Below are 21,946 nucleotides of genomic sequence, written 5' to 3' on the forward strand. Positions count from 1 at the left end.
CAGAAAACGGCATCTACATGTTTTATTTCCCATTAATGGTTCCAAGGGCAAAATAAATTTCATTTGATTTGTGAACAGTGCATGATATTAGTGTGCCAACAAGACAAATAAGAGAATTTTATACTTCTAACTATATTAAGACATACTCTTTCAGCCAAGTGTGTCGTTGCTGCAAATAACACGTGCAGACTCCTGGACATGTCTCCTGTGAGGACATTTTTTAGATACGTGTAAGTGTTTAGACGGATTATATGCACAAGTATTTATTTTTGTTTTGTTGTCACCTATTTGTTTTCCATTCTTTATATTTATCTTCTTCTACTTACTCTGTAAATGGTTTCTGTAGCTGTTAAGTTGGTACGTTAAGATAAATAACTGAATTTAATTAAAGGAAATAGATTTGAAACGAAGATGAGCTATCCAATACCAAAGAGCGTCTAGCACAATTGCAATTCAACATCGTATGCTCCTGTCAGTCACTGCATCCATTATCACCTCAATTAAGTACGTAATGGAGTGACTATGTGACGCTGCTGCTACCATGCTGAGTGGTATAAAGCGAAGGTTCAATATGCGATAATGGTCGATCGTATGTTAAGTGGCTGCGTTTCAAAAGGCAGCAAAACTAATTTTTAATTAGCCGAGTCAAAATAAGACGCAGAATAATGATTCTCAAAAGTCTTAATAGCCCTTCCTTCGACGCTACTGCACGGGCGTCGTGAGACGTCGCTCACCTTGCTTCTGATTTATTTGCGCTGACAGGTTACGGATTATGATTATTCTTGTGAGATGTGAGGCAAGGACGCATTTTCAAAACATGGCTGTGGAACAAACGATGCGTGAGAAAATGATACATCTGCATCACCGAGTAAAAATGTTGACATACATTTATCTGAACATGATTATTCAGCCGATTCAACACTGATGACACAGCTACTAGCAAATTAAATGCTTCAGCTCCGATGTAACGCGACTAAAAATCCAATATGACGCAGGAAAAAATGTGTTTGGCACCTGCTACGTTATAGGTGGTCGAGTTAAAAAGCTTACGATTGCTTTGAATCCGCCATTTCGAATAATTCAATACAGTTCGCTGAATTTCACGCCTTGACATACTCCAAAATTCAAACAAATGTCAGTATTAAATATTGTTTAAATCTAAGTTGTTACATCTACAACAGCCGAGAAGTTTAATTTGCTTTATCATAGTTGTACATGTTCCATAAATCGTGGTTCGCTATGTGCACGTGGTATTCGAAAGTATGACAAATGCATTTTACGGTAAAACTAGAATACAATGAAATTCTTGGAGCAATCAATTTCTCCTAATTTCTTACACATCCATCTTGAAGAAAACCTAGCAAAATTATGAACTGGACACTTAATCATTAATCCATGATCATGAGATATTTAGACTTTTTTGAAATTGGGTACGTGGGGGAGATGTCGTAAGACGAGTCCTGCACAAGACAGAACAAGAGAGAAGAATGAAGAAATCTGAAGTGGGTTTCACACCCGCGATTACAGCGTTCGAGCACCCAAGATCCACCCATTCACCCTCAGCATTTTACGACGCCAGAGTATGAAAATACATAACTCTATGCAGTAAACAGTTTTAAAATATACAAAACAGAAATGAGTTATATGTATTACATGAAGCATCGACAGTGAACAAAATCTTAACGTCTTCTATGGCGCAAAACGAGTCCCCGAAATACTGCACTACAGCCATACCTCGGAGATGTTGCGGGTTCGGTTCCAGGCCACCGCAATAAAGCGAGTCACACGAACGTTTTGGTTTCCCAGTGCATATAAAAGTTATGTTTACACTTTACTATAGTCTATTAAGTGTGCAATAGCATAATGTCTAAAAAACAATGTACATACCTTAATTAAAAAATACTTTATTGCTAAAAAATGTGACATAGAGACAGGAAGTGAGCGCGTGCTGTTGGAAAAATGGCACCGATAGACTTGCTCGACGCAGGGTTGCCACAAACCTTCAATTTGTAAAAAAACGCAATGTCTGCGAAGCGCAATAAAACGAGGTATACCTGTACTTCTGCTCCAAAATTACATAACTGACGAAGCGAAAAGGGACGACTTTCATGAAGACATCGGGGAATTCTTGTCATTATCCATACGAAATACTGGCAACATTCTGTATTTTCGTCATATCGCTAAAGGGAGGTCACAGACTACAAAGTCATGTATTAATATTCAGGAAACAAACTTGAAATACGTGTATGGTAGCACTTCAATTTGTCCCTGTACGAAGCAGGTAATGATGTGAACCAGACGAATCAAGTGTTCAGTAATGGGTTGTTGAACAAAGCTCACTGGTTCCAGTACGTGGAAGAAAGAGCTCTTCAAGTAAAACTTAGCTGACAGGGGAAAAACGTTATGCCTAACTTGAGGAGTTTGTGAAGTGTTTAGCAAAGTTTCCTTCACGACCTCAGATAATGGGAGCGAGACGGTCAAGCACTGTGTCTTGCAAGTTTTTACGCACCTCCGCATCCACTGTTATACGCAGTCAAATTGATAGAAAGAGTTCTCATAAGAATGAGCTGCAGTCTTGGCCATATGATTGAGGCAATGATGCACACCTAGCAACCCAGCAGCACAGCGTTCTTCCAAGTGGACTATTTATTTTGCAGAATTGGAAATTCGACTCAGAGCCAAGTCAGTTCAAGCCAGTCAACTTCCGCAATGTGTTAGTGGTTTTCAGTCAACCAAATGTATTAAGTTTAAGGTATACTTGATTTTACTTAATACAGCCCCCAATTTTGTATAAACTTTGATAGCGAACTCATCTCTGTAATTAATATGCCATAAATTCCCTCAGGCAGACATCTTATTAAGTTTTTGAACGTTATAGGTATGTTTAATCTTGAAAGGTTCCAGTACTTAGGGAATTTTTGCATCATATACTTACACATACGTCGTTCTTACTATGAATCAACACAAAACTGCATACGGTAATATTTTATATCTGCAGCATGAAAGTACAGATATTAACTATTACTCATTGAAATGCATTACGAAATGTAAATGAATTCCAGAATACATTTGCTTAATAGCACAGAGTGGATGCATGTGTAAATGCATTTTGAAAATGTTGTGTACATGTATGTGTGTGCTTTATGTTATCTCGGTTCAACCATTTTTCAGGTAGCCCAACGGCAAGGGTAAATGGAACAATATCAAAACAAATCACATATTTTCAGTGCTATTCAACAGGAAATTACATTCCATGGTATCCGCTTGTAACAGTTTCAAAATAAAATGTATCATATGAAGAAAATGAAATTCTCTTTACACCCGTAGCCAATTTCGAATTCAGTTTAACCTTCCGATAAAGAAGTAGAGAATGGTTCGCCGACTTTATTACAAACAAAAATTCGTAATTCTAAGTCATGTTTTTTTTTGTAAGATTTGAGGTTTTCACAGCGGTGAGTATGAACATTTCCGTCTTCTGGGTTGTTGCGCTGTGTAGTCTGGTAGATTTCCACCAATGTTTCAGAGGTCATACTGCCTCCGTCACCAGGGCGATGAATACCAGACTACACAGCGCAACAACCCAGAAGACAGAAATCTTCATACTCATCGCCCTGATGACGGAGGCAGTATGACCTCTGAAACGTTGTTAAACATCGACCAGACTACACGGCGCAACAACCCAGAAGACAGAAATCTTCATGTTCTTTTTCACTATGAAACCAAAGCTACTGTTGAAATACTAAGTTTCAATGCTGCATCTGTCTCTGTAAATTTCATATACTCAAATTCGACATCATTTGACGCATTTTTAACGAAGAAAATGCAGGCTATATATATGTTTACTAAAATAACACAATGCAGTTAAATAAATATTTATAAAAAACATTCCTCAGAAGGAAATTTAAAGAAAGTATGTATATACACACACACAAACTGTTGCCTCCTCTAATTTCTCTCATTATTATGATCATACTAGAAGTTTGATATGTCTTATTAAAGCAGAAAGCATAATTTAAAGTGGCTCCACATAAAAATTTGTAATAATAAACAATCAGTTTTTCGATCACTCAAGCGATAAAAATTTAACCAGCTTCGCCATATTTCACATTACAGCCACAAATTGTTATATTCATTTATGAATATGTATAAAATATTTGCGGATTTTATTCATGAAATGAATCGCATAACTCCCCGTGGAAACAGGTTTCTGTAAGCTCTACATGTATTTCCTTTACAAAAGGTGCGTTCTTAAAAGAATATTTCTTCAGCTTCGTACGTTCTCATTAACATTCCTAGACATTTAATTACTATCACGGTTGATCTTCGGATTGGTCACAGAAGAGATTAATTTTATTCAAGCCCGTATCAGACATACGAGCGTGTTTTATTCAGTTTTTTTTGGCGTGAAAGAGTTTCATTTACTGTTATATTGTTAGTCGATAAAATTCTAAAGGGAATATCAGCATTTTCGAACATTCCCATTCACTATCATTCACATATTGTCTGCTTTTTTAGTCTTTTTTCAATCGTTACTAATAACGTTAAATACAGAAATACACACATGAGCGTATCCATTGTTACATTACATGGGATATGGAAGCAGAAATTTACTAATTCCCTACTTCTGAGTATGCTAAGTAGAGAGGCAAAAAGTAGGCATTTTAATATCATTTTTTGCAACTGCAATGAGTGTCGTCCACAAAACCTGACAGTCGCCAAGAGAAAAATCTCGGTGATGGGAGTCGAAATCGAACCGTCTAGCTCTACATATTACTTTCTTACTAACGTGTTACGTCTCAAAATTCTATGTAACAAGATTTGTAAACAAACATAGTACATAATTAATTCCAGTTAAATGTTTAATAAATATAACAAAGCACATTCGATAGTCCACTCACCACAACTAGAAACAGACTAATTTATAATCCTTATTTAATACATACGGTACGTAATATTTCACCGAAGGATCAAGTCATAAATATGCATGAATTAAAAAAAGACTGTTTATTAAAATTATTATATCCTGAAATAGAAATAAAACAGAAAATTAATCATGTTTAATCGATGGGATATATTCTACAGAGACATTTAAGGCCCAACAAAAAGATTACCCTCAACCTTATTCACCTTTAAACGTAAACTACGTTTGAAGTGTGTTTTTGCAAGGTTAAAGTCGAGCAGTATAAACGCCGCGACGAAGACTTGACAGGAGAAACTTGCTGTTGTCCTGAGGAAGCCAGACAGGTTCCTTCTGGGGAATGCAGGGAGTTGCGCCTGTACGAAGATGTGGACAACTTCTAAAGTCAGGAAAGTCAGGAAGTCAGTCATAAGTCAGGAAAATGGCTTGGAAAATAGGAGATGAAGAGGAAAGTGTTTTGAGAGATTAAACAATAAACGGAATTGTAGTTAAAGAGAAAGGAAAAATATACAGAAGATAAAATGGCAAAGAAAACAAAATTATTATCCGATACCGGATTTAAACCTCCATATTTTAGTAACGGGTAGCCTTATAAAAACACTTTATAAGTTTTATCCTGCTCAGTAAAACTATTGTACAACTCCTACTGAAATAGTGTACGTTTCACATCCAGTACTTAATTTGCAAGGCATTACACTACACAGTGAACACAATTTTTTCAACACCTCTTCAAGGTCCCATATTCGCCTGTACAGACAGGAAAAAATTAGAAATCTCACCAAAGATAACGCGTTAACTTGTCCTAGATTCATAGCAAGTGATTCTTTAGTTTGTTATAGTGAATGAGCTACGACTTCAAGAACAGAACACATCCATTGTACCTCGATATGAACCTTGTGGCGCATCATGCTTTCAGAAATAAGGCTCTGGCGACCAAAAAAACTGCCCCATAAAGTATTCAATTCATTTCCACTCCTGGTGTTAAGTGGATTCTGTGCCACCGCGGTATGACGCGTTCTCAGGTTGCGGACGGACTGGAAGGCTTCCTGCGAGAGTATAACCGTGGCGGACGACAAAGTGTCGTCCTAAAGCCTGATGGTTGGGCGCGTGGCTAAGAACTCCTGATCACAAAAGTGAGGATTGTTTATAAATGTTACACACAGCCTGTGTGTAAAGATGCCACTTCAATAACTTAAGTTTTCAACTCGTCTGAAATTTCTTCTCAAGACTGTATTCAGTATGGTAGCAGAGAATAACCGCTGCAGCTGGATACACACCAAACTCATTAACTGTCAAAAATTAATTAGCATTTAATTTCTCTGGTATTAGAGCATGGAGGTTCAAGAACACAAACAGAAGCTCTAGACATCAAAAACAGATTCCAGACACTGATGCGTTGTGTATTACAGGCTATAATAATAGTAAGTAAGGGCTGGCCATGGATAATCGATCTTGAATATCTCAGCATTACTGTGTAACTGACAGATAAATGTCCTGTTGCCTAGAAATACTGCTATGCTTGTATTCCACATGGGAAATAATCACTTGATTTTGCGTTTTCACATAGGCCCGGACCCAGGGTTAAACTCAACGACAATGCCTCAAAACGCAGTCACCCATTTCCCGAATTAATGTAGGTGTTATTTTCGCGGTTGGGAGATCCTCGTCAGACGAGTCACTCGTGAGAAGACCGGAAGACCTCCTGAGGTCCATCCTTAAAACGTTTATAAAAACAATAGTAGCTTGGAACTAAGTGCATCAATTAATATAATTAAACTAATTTTGCTACTTAGATTAATCATAAAAAGAATAAAATTTAATATATACTAATGAGTTAAACGGATATATTTGAAAGATTTTAAACATAAATACATAAAATAGGTTTATTAACAGAAAATGAACCAGTCGTGATGCAATTACGGTGATCAGAGAGATCTAAAGGAAGGATACTGCATTTGTGAAGAAAGAATTGAAATTATCGTTCAATATTCGTTTTCACCATTTCCTGGAATTTTCGGTTGTGTGCATGAAAGTATGTGTGTGTAGGAGAAATAAATCATCGAGTTCTGTTACCCTAATTGAGGATTTACGTGACTATCTTTAAAGACAGAAAATGCTGGCACATACCACGGCATCCACCCATTTATTGTCAAGAATATACCTGTAAGAGTCTATGTCGTGTAGCATAAGGGTGAGACATAACATTACAGAAACAAACACTTGAAAATGTAGGAGAAAAGTAAGGGAAGCATGTACTTACAGATAGGTGAAAAGTTAAGTAAAGAGAACTCGGAATATATTAGAACAATTGAATGTATATGCAGGGAGAAGAAGAATTAGTAATGAAGCATGGATGGGGGGAAAATGCCTAATATTAGAAAGGTGCGGAAGTTACATTAACTTTTATTAGAAATAAGAAATACAATTCAAATATAAGATTGTATGTGGACAACATAACACGCAGAAAGAAGATAAATTTAACAAATAAATATAAAAATAAACGTACAATGAATTATTATAACAACAATAACTGGGAGGAGTAGAAATAATGAGATGAATAATATGGTAAAAATAAAATGGCGAAGGTAATAATTAACAGAGACAGAACAAGAGGAAGTGGACAGTAAGAATGCAGCAAAAAAACAGCAGAAGTGAGAAAATATACAAACTAAACTACCATAAGGAAAAGAAGGAGAAAATGAAGAAAGACAGGAGAGAAGGGGATTTTACAAAGAAACATTTCAGGGGAATTAACGCGGAGAGAAAAGGTGACACGTGAAGCCGTATGAGAGGAAACGTGCGCTGGAAAAACGAAAAGAAAATGCAAGGAACACGTTCTTGTTCATGCTGTGTGATGTCGGAGACGGTGATCAATTACACACGAGGGAACGGGAGTCATGCGGCATATGGCCACGAGGCCGTCAGGCCAGCCCAATGGCGTTTTAATGTATCCAAAACACTACGATTTGGTTAATTACAATGATACTCTTTACCCTACAGGCACCGATGTGGAGTAGGCGTGGGGACTAGAGGTGAAAACGGACGACTAAAATATCATAAGCTGTTTGTGACCACGTTGATCACGTGTTGGTGTCAATATATAGCACTAGTGCAATGTGAGGAAAAAGGGAATAATTCTATAGGTGATTTCATTTCACTTTTAGGGAGGTTTGAAATTTTAATAGCATCTTGTAGATCAAGAGAAGGCTAAATCGTAATCATAGATGAGAGTCCATACGGGGTAATGTGTTAGAGGAGATGTTTCAGGCACTGTTGCTAAAATTCCTTTTTTGTATCCAGATTTAATAGACAAGTACAACTAGATATGAAATGGGCTACAATAATATGGAACTTAAGCGCGCGATTCTGAAACGTTCTCCAAAGTACGGAAATATTAACATACCTCTCACGGTCAAGAATATCGTTAAGTAAATTTTATGATAATGTAAAAATTATAGTTACATCTTTCTGTAAGTGAAAAAAAAGATTCAAAATTTCAGTACAGAGAAGACTGTCATGCCGGACTTGAACCAGGCAACAAGTCTCATTTACAGTGCCCGGTCCATATCTTTCCTCAGAATTGTCTTATTCCACTCTGTTTCTTTCGGAAAAGCAGATAAATTTTATTACAGATAGATATCGAGTAAAACCACTCCCAAATTTAAATTTAATAATTATTCGATCGCTAAGAATTTATATTAACATTATTTAGATCTTAGTATTAATTCTATGCTGCTTCGAGAACAGTTAAAATCCTGAACACTAAAGCTGTGTTTTTGCTTAGGTATAATGTGATTAATGAATTAATTCATTACGTTTGACTCATAAAAATTATAGATGTTGAGGTACAAATCCCTAGTCTTATATATTCACCTCCCGCACTCTCTCAATTTGTAACAAAATACAATGTCACAGAATAGAAATCAGAAGGCTTTTGTGAACACGGCAATGAACCCTTGTGTTCCCTAAAAGGCACAGAACTGATTAGCTGAGAGCACGACTATCAGCTTCTAAAGAAGTAAAATAACAAGCACAATACATAATGCATGTAAGTGAGTCGGTGTGGACGTTGAGGAGAAATACAAAATGCCGTCCTTATTTTCTTGTTTCTATTTCAAGTACTTCCGGGAATAATCTAAAGAAAGTTGACAACTAAAAAACAACAAAAACAACAACGCAATGTGCACACAAATTTAGAAACTGCACTAAAACAATCTGTTGAATTCGAACAAATTTTTCTTTACATGGATGCCTTATGAAAACTGAGCGTCTTTCCGGTACCCGTAATTAGTTTTGCCGATATATATTCATTTACGTCACGAGGGGAATAACACTCCCTATTTTTGTACAAGTTAGTAAAATCAAATATAATTTTGATGTCCAATTTTGAAATAACGAGAAAGAGACCCTTGTTCCACCCATAAATTCAATTAATTATAAATGACATTATATTTCATTCCAATTTGTATTAACTGCTTCCATTAAATTAATATTTCATTCTACATTCATACTTCGTATCCAAATTGTAACAACTGAAATTAATGGAGTGTTCTAAAACAATATCGTATTAAAACGAATGATTAATTAATGGAACATGCAAACATATAATGTTTATTTCACTTAACTGCGAGGGTAGTTCCTTCATTTATCTGGCAATGCGGGTTCCTTTCTAAGCTATATTCCATTTGTAACTGCAAGGATAATTAATAAAGCATTTATACATTCAGCCGACAAAAACCACGGTGCAGAAACTGTTCACTAAACATCATCATTTCGTTATTATAGCCAATAACACAGTATGTTCATTGCATTTCAAAGAAAGTGTACACATTGTTTCATATTCAATATCGTACGCTTGTAAGTTACCCAACCGCAGAACACAAGATTATCAAGTACCAACACCTGTTACTGAAGGGGTTAACACGTGACATTAAAATTGAATTCATAATATTCATATTCCGTCTAACGATTTTGAATGCGATGCTAATGATATCGAAGAGTAAAGACCACTTGGGAGACCAAGATAAAGACGCGAAGATAATATTAAAAATGACCTTGAGGAACTACAAGACGACGTGTGAAGTGAATGACTGCCGGTCTCGTGTAAACACAGTAATAAACATCCGGGGTTCATAAAAGCCAGGAAATATCTTTCTAGCTGAGCGATTAATACTTCCTCAAGAAAGACCCTGTTTTATGGAGTTAATATTGACCGCATACTTGAACACTCACTCAGTATATTTCAAATAAGAAGATACGATACGTTATTAATGCATTAAATTTGCTAAAAAATAAGTCTACTCGTAGATAGTAAGAATCTACAAATAAATCATGCCTACCCAACTTAAATCAAAGTGTCTTCAGCACAGTACAGAGTTTAATGTTGTGACATCGATTTATTTGTTGGTTACAGAATTTATTAACATTTACCATTATTATCGAGAGCAGAGCAGACACTACGTTAGACTACACGTCACAACATATTTTTATATCACACAGAATCTAACGTCGAGTGTTGTTAAGCTGTGTGACAGAAGTAGCAAGATGCACAGTAGGCCGGAAACCCAAGTCGCCGAAAATTAGCTTCAGAATAAAATTGAATGGGTGGGGCCCGGAAACTACACTGCATAAAGCGTTGTGACCCTTCCGCAGATCCTCATTAAAATTTAGTAAATCTGAATAATCTTCAAATCTCTGTAGGTACCCCATATAAAATAACTACATTTTAATAAAACAGAATTTATTGGGACATACCAAATTATTAAAATACTTAGTAAATATTACTTAATATTTAAATTCGTGGGATGGGATTTTCATTATCAGGGTTGGAATTCGTTTGAGTTGCGTAAGTCTAACAAAACATGTAATCATAAACCAGAATAACATTACGACCACAGAGCACAATTACTTCTGAAAAAAAAAATACGTCATACTTGTATAGGCACATTTCTGAAAGTCGCGGCTTCAAATTCACTGTGCATATGATACGGACATACAGATACTGGTTCTCATAATTATCTATTCTTTCACTGTGCATTCTCCATTAATGTCACGTGTTCTACAGATTGCAAAGCAGGGTAACAGGACGGAAAAACTTCATTCTACACGAGCTGCATCAAGTGAGTTCATTTGGTATTCAAGCGGCGTGTTCAAGTGTAATGAGACGGTGTTTGTTATCAACCGACTCTCACATACCACCAACATTAACAGATATAAAGATGTGTTCGACATGTTATAAGGGGAAAAGGGCGAATACGTAGGTACATCATGTCTGGAGAATTTACACAAAGTTTACCCACTGCTTTTTCTTTGTATAAACCTATTATTTATATGTAAGATTCACATCTAACGCCGTGTATTCACAACGGACTTACTTCGTACTAGCCGATTTTTTCTCTAGGAAGCAATAAAAATGTGGATTTGCTTCATAACAGCATTAATTTATTTTGATTCATATGCTAACTGCATAAAACATTTCGGAAAAAAAATGAATAAAGCATCGTTCAAAACTAAAACCAAGCCCATTTTTCTATCAACTTATGGATGAAAACACTAAAATCTTGTATTTCCTTTCCTCACAGATGTATGAACGATAAACTCTAATTGACAACAGACTGATTACGACGTACATAAGTATCTGATGAAGAACCGATCCAGACGTTTTATACCAAAAGTATTCTAATATCATTTAAAACCATAAACGTGGTTTCGACTGAGAATGAATCTGTACCAAAAATGAGTAAATAAAACAGGAAATAGTACCCCAAGTGTATAAACGTCGCTCTATCAGATCATGAATCTAGACTAGGAATGTGCAGACAAGACGGACGAACCTACCACGAGCGTGTCTATTAAACTCCATCATCTCACTCACTCTGATCACAGAACTGGATTAGGAACGAGGCAACTTTAACACAGCAGGTACTTTTAACAGAACAGAGAATTCAGCTTAACCTTACCTCCGTCTCTCATTAAATTATATAAACACATACTGTTGTTTTGACATTTGGCATATGGCATCCCAGAGCTCCTCCCCTTCTGTCCGGTTTTTGTATTTTTGCATTTTAGTCTCCTTAATTTCCTGGTGTGCTGCTAATACACGGTAACTCATTCACATTCAGCTTGCAAATAAGAGAACAGGAGACATGACTACGTAACAGTGATGTCTGAATAGAATGGGGTGGGGAAGAGTGGCCCAAGCCAAGGGTAGGCACTGTAATTGAAATAACTTGGCCGCCATGAATTTCAAATTGGACTACCAGTTATATTCTCTTTCTTTCTATCTCATTCTTACAGAGTAACGAAATAGTTTCGAGTTTCCTTATTATTCAAGACAAACTCGAGAGGGAGAAAATTCCTTTTCTGCTATCTTAGTTAACTTTTTATCTTTCCTTTATTTCTTGTCTTGTTTCTTTTCTCTCTCCCTCTCTCTCTACTTTTAACTAACTTTAGTTTATGTTATAGAAATACATTACAAACCGTCTTTCTTTTTTATTTGCAGTGGTAAATATGTGTACTTCTTTGAATAGGTTCACGATGTTTCTATTTAACTGGAGCAAAGACTCGTTTTATGTAACGGATTCTGTTCAGTGTAACGTTTATTCGTACACTTGTTCACAAATGTGAACACGTTTCTACGTGAGAGTTGTCACCTACATTCAAAGTAAATAGTACTTCCATAAAACGAAGAACATGACACTTTGCACTCCAAAAACTTAAAGTACAATCGAAAACGTCTTCGATGTTTTCTTAACATCAATAACATTTCGAGGTGTTGTACATTCGTATGAAGATTATTTATCTCGAGATATACATAGACCTGCTAGATTTCATTGTCCTAGCCAAAGAACATACCTTAAGAGTTTTTAATCATTATTAATACAAACAAGAATTCATAATTAAAAATAATGTTAATAAAAAGTAGCAACCTCCAGGTTAAATTTAAATGTTGTTTGAAGGCCTTGGGGCGGTTTTAGGTCCATCTGTTTCTTTAATTCAAAATTCTCTCTTTGCCAATTAAAAATTAAACGCTAGATATTGTTTTGTTGTTATTAATTACTACTACGATTATGGAGTTCAGAGTCATTGACTAATTTTATAGTAAAATCTACCGAATTTGCGTTCTTATTCAGACACATCTCTGACAAGAACTTCATGTGATGAGAAAACAATCGGAAATTATTTATTGGTGGAAATGGGATGTATATACACACATATAGGGAACAAACTCTATTCGTTAAGAAGCCACGACGTTTTACATCAGTAAAACACACCAAAACGTTTCTCCACATAAATCTTCTCCACTAGAACCTGTGTGGAATTTAGCTAGAATTAACATATGAAATACAGGTTTGTCAGTGTTACATTAGATAAAGTTTAAAATGTTTTTTTTTACAATGACTGTTCGTCTGATGATGAATGGTTGAGTAATTAAGCCTTCAAATATGACGGTTTCACCTGATATCTGTCATACATTGTGTAATTTAAAAGCAAAATATAATGGGGCTTAATTTATGTTGAAATAGTAACGATTGTCCCTAATGAACAATGGATATATTTTTAGTGGTTGTAACACAAATGCCCACACAGCTAAGGCATAGTTTAAATATTCACATCCATTGTAAAAGAAGCATGAATAAATCTCGACTCGTTATGTACTCTCTGTATCAGTCAACAGTTTAACGAATTTTAGTAGAATCAAGTAGGATTTAAGCTTCTCAAGGCGGTGAGAACAAAGCTGCATATCGTGTTGGTTGCAGCGCAGTGTAGTTTAGTTGAAATTTACTCATCTACCTGATGATGAAGGCAGCAAAGACCTCTCAAAAGCTCGCAAAGTTCTACAAGACTACAAGGCGCAACAACCCAGAAGACAATCATCTTCAACTGTGGTGACTATTAACTGGCTCGCGTCAGTTGTTAACAAAAAGGAACCTCTAGAATGTTTTGGAAACAAGCAAAGAATGAGGCATCAGAAGCGACCCTTTTGCTAAGTTTACGGAGAAATAACATTTTGCCACAAATCTCTAAGAAAACCCAAGATTCCATCGAACAAACTAGCAGACAGGAATTAGAAGAAGTGGCATACAGTAAAATAAGATAAATGGGGAAAAGAAAGTTTTCCGTACATTTAGCTGAACTTTAGTGTGTATACAACGTCATTTCTTTAGAATTAACAGTTATATATGTCTGTACACCGGAATTCTTGATATCAGTTGAACACAGAACACACATAAACAATAAAACGTAATACACCAAATAACGGATTTTATTATTTTTGCCAGAGAAGTTTTACAGCTCAGTTCTCGTATCGTTATTGTGACACTGCAATTCTTTAATGGGAAATAACATCTCAAGTTACATCCACTCAAAATCTGAAGTGTTATTCTTACAAATTTAAGGTGACATTCACTCAAAATCTATTTTAGTGTTACAATTTAAATAACAGAAATGTGTTTTGAAAAACCAAAACACCTTCTTTGGAAGACAACCAGTAACGTCGACCATCTTTTCTAATGCATCAGTATCAACTTATACAATACGTGTCGATTATAAACCGTAAGATTTAAACGTACAAGATTACTTTTGACACTTTTTGTCTTGTGACATTCCATAGGGTGTAAATCTGAAATCACGGATGTAGAGACGACAGAATGGAGAACATACTATTATTCCTTAACATTATTACACTAAGAGAAGTCGACATTAAACTAGATTGCCTGATCTTGTCCTAATAAGATTCAAAGCAATTACATTTTACACACGAAAACCACCAAAGAAGCAGAGATGATATCACTGAGTCGTTTCCTTTGAAGCTGTAGTAATCGTACATGGAGTACCACGATAAAACAAAACGGACGAGAAGGAGAGGTTTCAGCAAAAGTTGACACAACTACCTACTGCAGAGGCATATGGAGGTCAGACCATGAACGGGATTTAAATGTGACACGGCCGAATGAGAACGCGCGATTTCATAGGACTTCATAACAGAACACGTAACAGACTGTATGCAAAATTCCGTGGAAAAGAGGACTTGGCCTATGAAGGTCAGCAGACTGACAGGCTTGATTGGGCTAAAGGTCGTGTTTAAATGAAAACTAAGACCAGATATCGGTAGTAGAATATTATTTTTCCAGCTATTCTAAATTTATATACGGTAAGTAAATGAAAAATTGAAATATATTGCTTCCTTCAAAAATCAAAGTTCTTTTCTGTTCTTTTACAGTTAACATTCTTAGCCACTTGAAGAACTGAGTAACGTTCTTTAATTACTACATTAATAAAAGCCTACAACGATTAACATTTTGAAACACTAGAGCTTAAAACTGAACGTAAACTTAGTACACAGCTATTAAATTAAACGCTGTATATGAAAACGTTTCTCTCAACTGCATGTAGCTGAAAGGACAGCAGGAGATCTGGGAAATGAGGTTCTTACGGAAGTGGAAATGTCGCTTGTACTCTTCCGGTCTGTAATATCATGCACTTTTGTGAGTGGTTATCAAAGTTTCGGGAGTAATGTATCGCCTCCATCTTCAGGACTAAACTGAGTAAAAATGAGAATGCGACAGTGATGGAAGATGTTTTCGTCCCGAAGAAGTCTGTAGCAGAAAGTGCGAAATCTGTGATCAATATGTGTTCAATCATCTGCTAACCGTATAAAATAAGTATGACAACAAATGAGAAGGAACATTTTAATACTGTTCTTTAAAATATGGCCTGAACAAATAATCATCTAGCAAAGTCATGTATTTCTATCTCAAAATATCCACAGTTAAAGACAACGTAAGACAACACGTAAGTAACTGAACACAGAAATAAGGGAAATATAACGGGGCCCAAATAGTACTTCATTAACCTGGGGTTTAGTCTTATAGATTCTAAAATATGACTAGACAGCCAGAAAAGGCAAAGAACCTTTCTGACCGTCAAATAAACCTACATTTCCTTTACAATATAGGATTATCCTGAATGTTTATTTGACAATTACGCAAACAAAATTATAATCCCACGAAAATATCTGCAACACAAAAAACCCTGTAATGTTTACATCATAATGGACTCATAAATATTAGTTGACTTTGTTAGGTATAGTCAACGACTGTAATCTTGAGACTTGCAAATAATGCAGGAAGTCCTTCCTCCTTCACCCCACTTCCTCACACCGCAAGTCTCAAGATTACAGTCGTGGACTGTAGTTTACGTTCAAATGTTGCACAGTGCAACTGAAAAAATCTAGCAGCTTTTAACTACACGAACTGATATCATAGAATTGGAGTGAAGTGATTTATTTTGACGGACGATACATGTTGAGCATTCAATAACTCTGGCTAGCAAACTCCAAACCGCATGTGGGGAATCTTTGACGTCATTAATAATCTCGAAACTCATTTGTCATTCTGGAGCTGCAGCAGTCAGCACAAATTTGCCAATCAATGGCACAGCGCAGGTGCAAGCAGGGAAGCATACTTTGTGGTGTTGCTGTAACCAACCCAATAAATTGTCCAGCCACACATTAAACAAGATTCGAATGCAACTTTTCAAACAACATTTAAAACTAAAGCCGACTCAAACGTATTGATATTTCTGCTATACTGAAACCATCAATGACGTCATTAGAGTGACAAATGCCAGGCTTATTACGCCCACGGTCGAATTGCATTGTTCATGAGGTCATTAAAACCGGTTACTTATGGGAATAGTGGCTTACGTACCAGTGTCATGCACGTTCGACGTGCTATAATGTTTGGAAGTCAAATGGATTTGGTACTTTGTATATCTAATACCTGAAGAGTAAAATGTCGTTAACCACCACCCGTACTATTTAACATTCTTTTTATTTTAGGACGTTTTCCAATTTAAGGAAAGTGAACACTTAAATTATTGTATTTACAAATATGTAACATAAAATGTATTTTCAGTGTTTTCCTTTTTATATCGTCGTTATGTATTGTAAGATATTTAAATAAAAAGTAATTTTAAAAGGTAGTACAGGAATTTAAAAGTTTTTAAATGGTAACTACCTGTGTTAAATTGTTCAGTTGGGTAACAAATATGAAACAGGCGAAAATACATCACATTTCAGTAACAATGTCAACATGCTTTCTTAAAAAAGATATTATACATAATTAAAAATATTAAGATTATTTAGATTGCCTTAATTCTATAGAATGTGATCTGGTTCGTGACAACGCTTAGTCTTACTGAAGACGGAGCCTGCACGTTTCTCCGAAACGTTGTTAATCACTTGCAAAATTATAGTGTGTTAAACTTCAGAGAGCCTGAAATCAAACAATGTTCTTTGTCATGTTTGTGCCATACCGTAGATATTAAACTTTGTCATATCAAGTGTGGTACATGTGCATGAAATTTTTATTTACAACCTGAAGAACATTGTCAGAACTAGTCTAAAATAAACCAGTATGCACCTTCCACTAGAGTATATTTATTAACTGCAACAACTGAAATATTGCTTTAAGTCCAAATCCATATTATTCCACGAACCTAGAAGTACATAACCACATTTTGAACGAAAATCATCGCCTTTCTATGCATCAGCCTGCTTATTCAGAACATTTCGTACACTTTAGACCCGATTTTTAAATTCGCAACCACACGAACAAGTCCATGAGGGCCTCGATCGTAACACACGTCGGAAATTCATCGACGCCTCTGATGGACAGAGTCCTGGTTCATTATAGCTGCTGAACCACGATGTGTACTTGTTGATTTTGTGAAAATTATGTGTAGTTAGGAATACCTTTAGGTAAACAACAACTGGTTATTAATAGGACCACTTGCGTCAACATGAGTTTCATCAACAGTACAAAATGTATACATGGAACAAGGCACAGGGGGGAACACAAATATGCAGCTTATGTAAGTTACAAAAATTAACATTATTTTAATTACCACTTTACAAATCAACACTACAGTTAATAATAACTTCAATGACGTTTCAAAATAATTGAACCCACCCGACAGATAATTAATATCTAGTAATTTTACGGTACAATGAAAGCTAGTTACGTAAAATGCTAAATTACGAAACAAAATAAACAGAAACTCATCATCTGTCGTATCAAAATAACTTATTTAACGGATGCAATGATGAAGTGCAAGCAGCTTCGGAAAATAAAAATGTCGTTTAACATTATTTTCTTAACCCTTTTATTTTGTAGTCACATTATTACTGTACTGGAAAAGATAAAACTATTTTATATTTCACTTTAAGTCTAGAGTTACTTATTGCATCCATATAAAATAGTCTACAAAGCGCATTTTAAAGATAAAAAATGCTCTGAAAATAAGGAACTTCTAAGAAGGATACTTTATCAATATTTTTACACCATTTTCTTTAAACATTAGTTTACAAAAAAACAAAGAAATATATCTGCCACATATTTTCTGAACTGAAAGTAAAACAGACTATACTTTATTCAGGATAAAACGTAAATTTCGTACTGTCAGCTGAATGTGACAGGAAAAGAGTCAAAGGAATACTGATTACATACAAAATTCAATTTCAACATGTCAAACTTTTTAATAAAGTACGTTAAGTCTCATTGCAAGGCTGTGAGTGAGAGATCCATGGTGGCGAGTCCTTCAAGTCAATGAGAAAATAAAATCCTAATCGGTGAATGAAGTTGCATTTATGGCGCTGAGAAGGTGTATCACTCTTCTGGTGACGCATTTAATGTTCCGCTGAATTCTAACCGTAACAAGTCCCTTCCATTTGGATGAAAAAGTAGCCTATATGCCACGATGTCTCGGTTTAGTTGTATATACTGAGGCTAAGAATTAATCGACTTGTAACTTATAGCAGTGTAATGGAACTAATTCCACTAGGCTACATGCTGCAACATCCCAGCAGACGGTGATATTCATACTTGTGACAACCTAGAAAATAATTTTTTAATCTTGCTTCAAGGAAATACGTACGGAAATTTCTAAAATGTATACAACACTGTCAACCATCAATTTAAATACTTGAGTGCTCATAAGCCATATATTTATATAATCAACTTTAAATTAATTTACGTGAATGGAAATTAAGCAGAATTAAATTTTACATCCTCAATATTGCCTTGCTCTACCCTAAAAAATCCCCTTTCACGAAGGAAACCAGATGTTAAAAAGACGGATCAATGCATAAGGCCGTCACAGGGGGGTTATCGCTAGTAACAAGCAAGTAAGTCTTTACTTTTATCTTAAAGTCTCCTTGTTTACTGGGAGCAGAGATGGACTAGCTACTGTGAATACTCGGTAACATTTTAATATCCCATGACTTATTCTGTAGTTTGGACTTCTTACATTTTAATCACATGATGGATAATTTTCGTGACATTCTGAATGTGAGCCCCTGAATTAAAATCAGGAACATTCAATTTAGATTGAGAAGAAAATGTGGAGTTATGAATCAATTGGTTGGTAGCTGTTCAGTTCTTAAAATCACTACCAGACTTCAAACAAGGCAAAAACATGAGCGTATCTATCTAACATTAGACTGACTATTACCCACTTACTAATCTTGTTATTTGCAAAACAAACGAGTAAATTTAAAGATTTCTGTCTTCTGAGTTGTTGCACTGTGTAGTCTGGTCGATGTTGACAAACGTTTCAGAGGTCATACTGCCTCCGTCATCAGGGCGATGATTCATACTCACCGCTGTGAAAACCTCAAATCTTACAGAGTAAATTTAAATTTAACACACACATACTTTCCACAAGTTTCACCCTAAAAATTGTTTTCTTTCCTCTCTACTGATTAATTTGCTTAAAGGAAATTATTAACACAAAAGTACAGATTCGGAGGGCCTTCGATTTGTATTAAAAACTGATCTATAAATGCAATTTATTGCCTACGGTATATTTTTAAACATGAGTCGCTTTCGTTGGTGTTATTTAAGCACTGTTTCAGAATTTCCCCGTTATCGCTAACGGATAATTTTCTTGTGTTCAATAAAAAACATTGAGTACCTTTTCTAACGTCTAACATTACTCGACCAAAAAATGGACGAGTCTGTTCTCCGAGGCGAGATAAACGAAATGGTGAAACCACTTCTTCTTTTATCTTCATTCCTTGCAACAGATAAGAAGGCCTGATACTGATCGTTCATGCACATATAATGAAAATAATGTTTTCACCCGAGTCCGACATTTACATATATAAATGAAATTTTGTGGATTGATATGCGTGTATCATTTGTACCAAAATAGTCTTGTCACTTAGTATTTTCAAAGACATATTTCATCGCATATTACGAAAATGTACTAATGCATGAAAATCTTTAGTTAATTATCATTTGAAAGTATGGATTTAGACTTAGAAATTTCAAATCGTTATCGCTGTAAAGTAACAAAAACTAATTACAGGTATTAAAAAAGAGGGGTTGTTCGAAGCTGAGAACTGAACTAGTAGCGAGGTATAAGCCCCCTTTACTGCATCATGTTGCAATGAAAATAAAAAAAGGCTGAATTTCAACGCAGAAGTTGTAATGGTGTATGACGCGGTGGTATTTGTGATAAGGAGATGTTAGTGGTGATAAACTGCTGTATATTTTGTCGAAGAGTCCAACATGGAGTAGTGATGCTGATGCAATTTCAGATGTGACACCGAACACATGATAAAAGTATGCACATAAACTTAGTTCACTATCATCAAAATATGACACTTTCACGGCATTCCATTACCACTGCATAGTCTAGGAACTTACAAAATATTTTTTTTCCAAAACTTAAGTAATGCTTACAATTTATAGACTGTACAGCGAGTATCATAATTTGCTGAGAAATTGCTCCAGACGGTGCGACACTGAACTCTGGATTACCTATGCAAAGGCCGACAGATAGGTAGAGGATGCTGGGAGGACCATGGGCTACAAGAGAAGGGGAAGCGGTAAAATGCTTTCCTTTTAAGTGCTTCTCTACCTTGGTAAAAGCCCACCTTGTAGATAAAATGACGCTCTTCCGAGAACGGAACTCAGATCTGAGGCTCTTATCCCCGAGTTTTGTTTGAATTTGGGCTCAGTTCTAGTATTTGTGAGACGATGGTGGGAAATGGCGTTTATACAACATTTCAGTGGGTTTTGTGTTAGAAGGGAGACGACAGGATAATGTAAGCGAGTACTAGCACTGTCATACCATAACCAACTCTACTGAACAGAGTACCTCCTCAGAATCTAATAGTAAGTACACTCAACTAGTTCAGAAATTCCCCGTCTTCTATGGAACTCGAAGGGAAAGATCACCGTGTTCACAATAACCCGCTAGAGGTCCCTATTCTCAGGCATATAATTCCAATCCAATCCAATCCGAATCCTATTTCCTTAAAATCTATTTAATATTATCCTCCCATCCACTTCTAAATCTTCCGAGTGTTATCTTTGATTCAAGCTTTCAAAAAACAAACATTATATGCCCCGCCCATCCCATTCTCGTTGATTTGATCTTACTAGTAATAATTGCTTAAGAGCACAAATTATGTACCTAATTATCATGTATTCTTCTCCAGCCTCTTATTACATCATCATTCAACATATTCTAGGCAGCCTGTACTGAAAGACCATTAAAACTGTGTTCCTCCCTTAACGTGAGAGAAATTACTCTGTTTGATTTTGTTTTATCTCGAAAATTTCGAGAACCTAACTCTTTAAACTGTTTGGAATCCGGTTACTAAATGTAACTGCAACTTCACATTAACAGTTATCTATAGTTACAAAGCACAGATATATTACTTTTCCCGGTCAATGACTACGTTTATGGGCCCTAACTATTAACAACATTTCATTCTGTCATGAAACCCAAGAGTTTCGTAAATCTCGGAATAGAATCATGCCAGAAGCCAGTTAAATTCACTTAATTTCTGTTCATGCAAACTTACTCTAATATTATTCTCCGCATGAGTTTGAATCTCTCAACTGATTCCACTGTATAAAATTTTGAGTCCATAATTTACCATAGAAAATTAATCATTTTTCCGTGTAATTATATACAGTCCATATTAAATCACATCTCTCAAGTAAAAACATC

At 35.7% G+C, this 21,946-nt stretch overlaps 1 protein-coding gene across 1 annotated transcript in view; it reads right to left on the reverse strand.

The window, feature by feature from the left end:
• The window catches only part of LOC110840858 (nephrin), a 582,698-nt gene that overhangs the window by 48,449 nt on the left and 512,303 nt on the right, over positions 1–21,946 (reverse strand). The window lies entirely within an intron of this gene.

Source organism: Zootermopsis nevadensis, unplaced genomic scaffold (genome assembly GCF_977971745.1).
Source record: "Zootermopsis nevadensis isolate Lab colony 2312 unplaced genomic scaffold, Znev_1.0 Znev_ptg000029l, whole genome shotgun sequence".
In the NCBI taxonomy this organism is placed as follows: Eukaryota; Metazoa; Arthropoda; class Insecta; order Blattodea; family Termopsidae; genus Zootermopsis; species Zootermopsis nevadensis.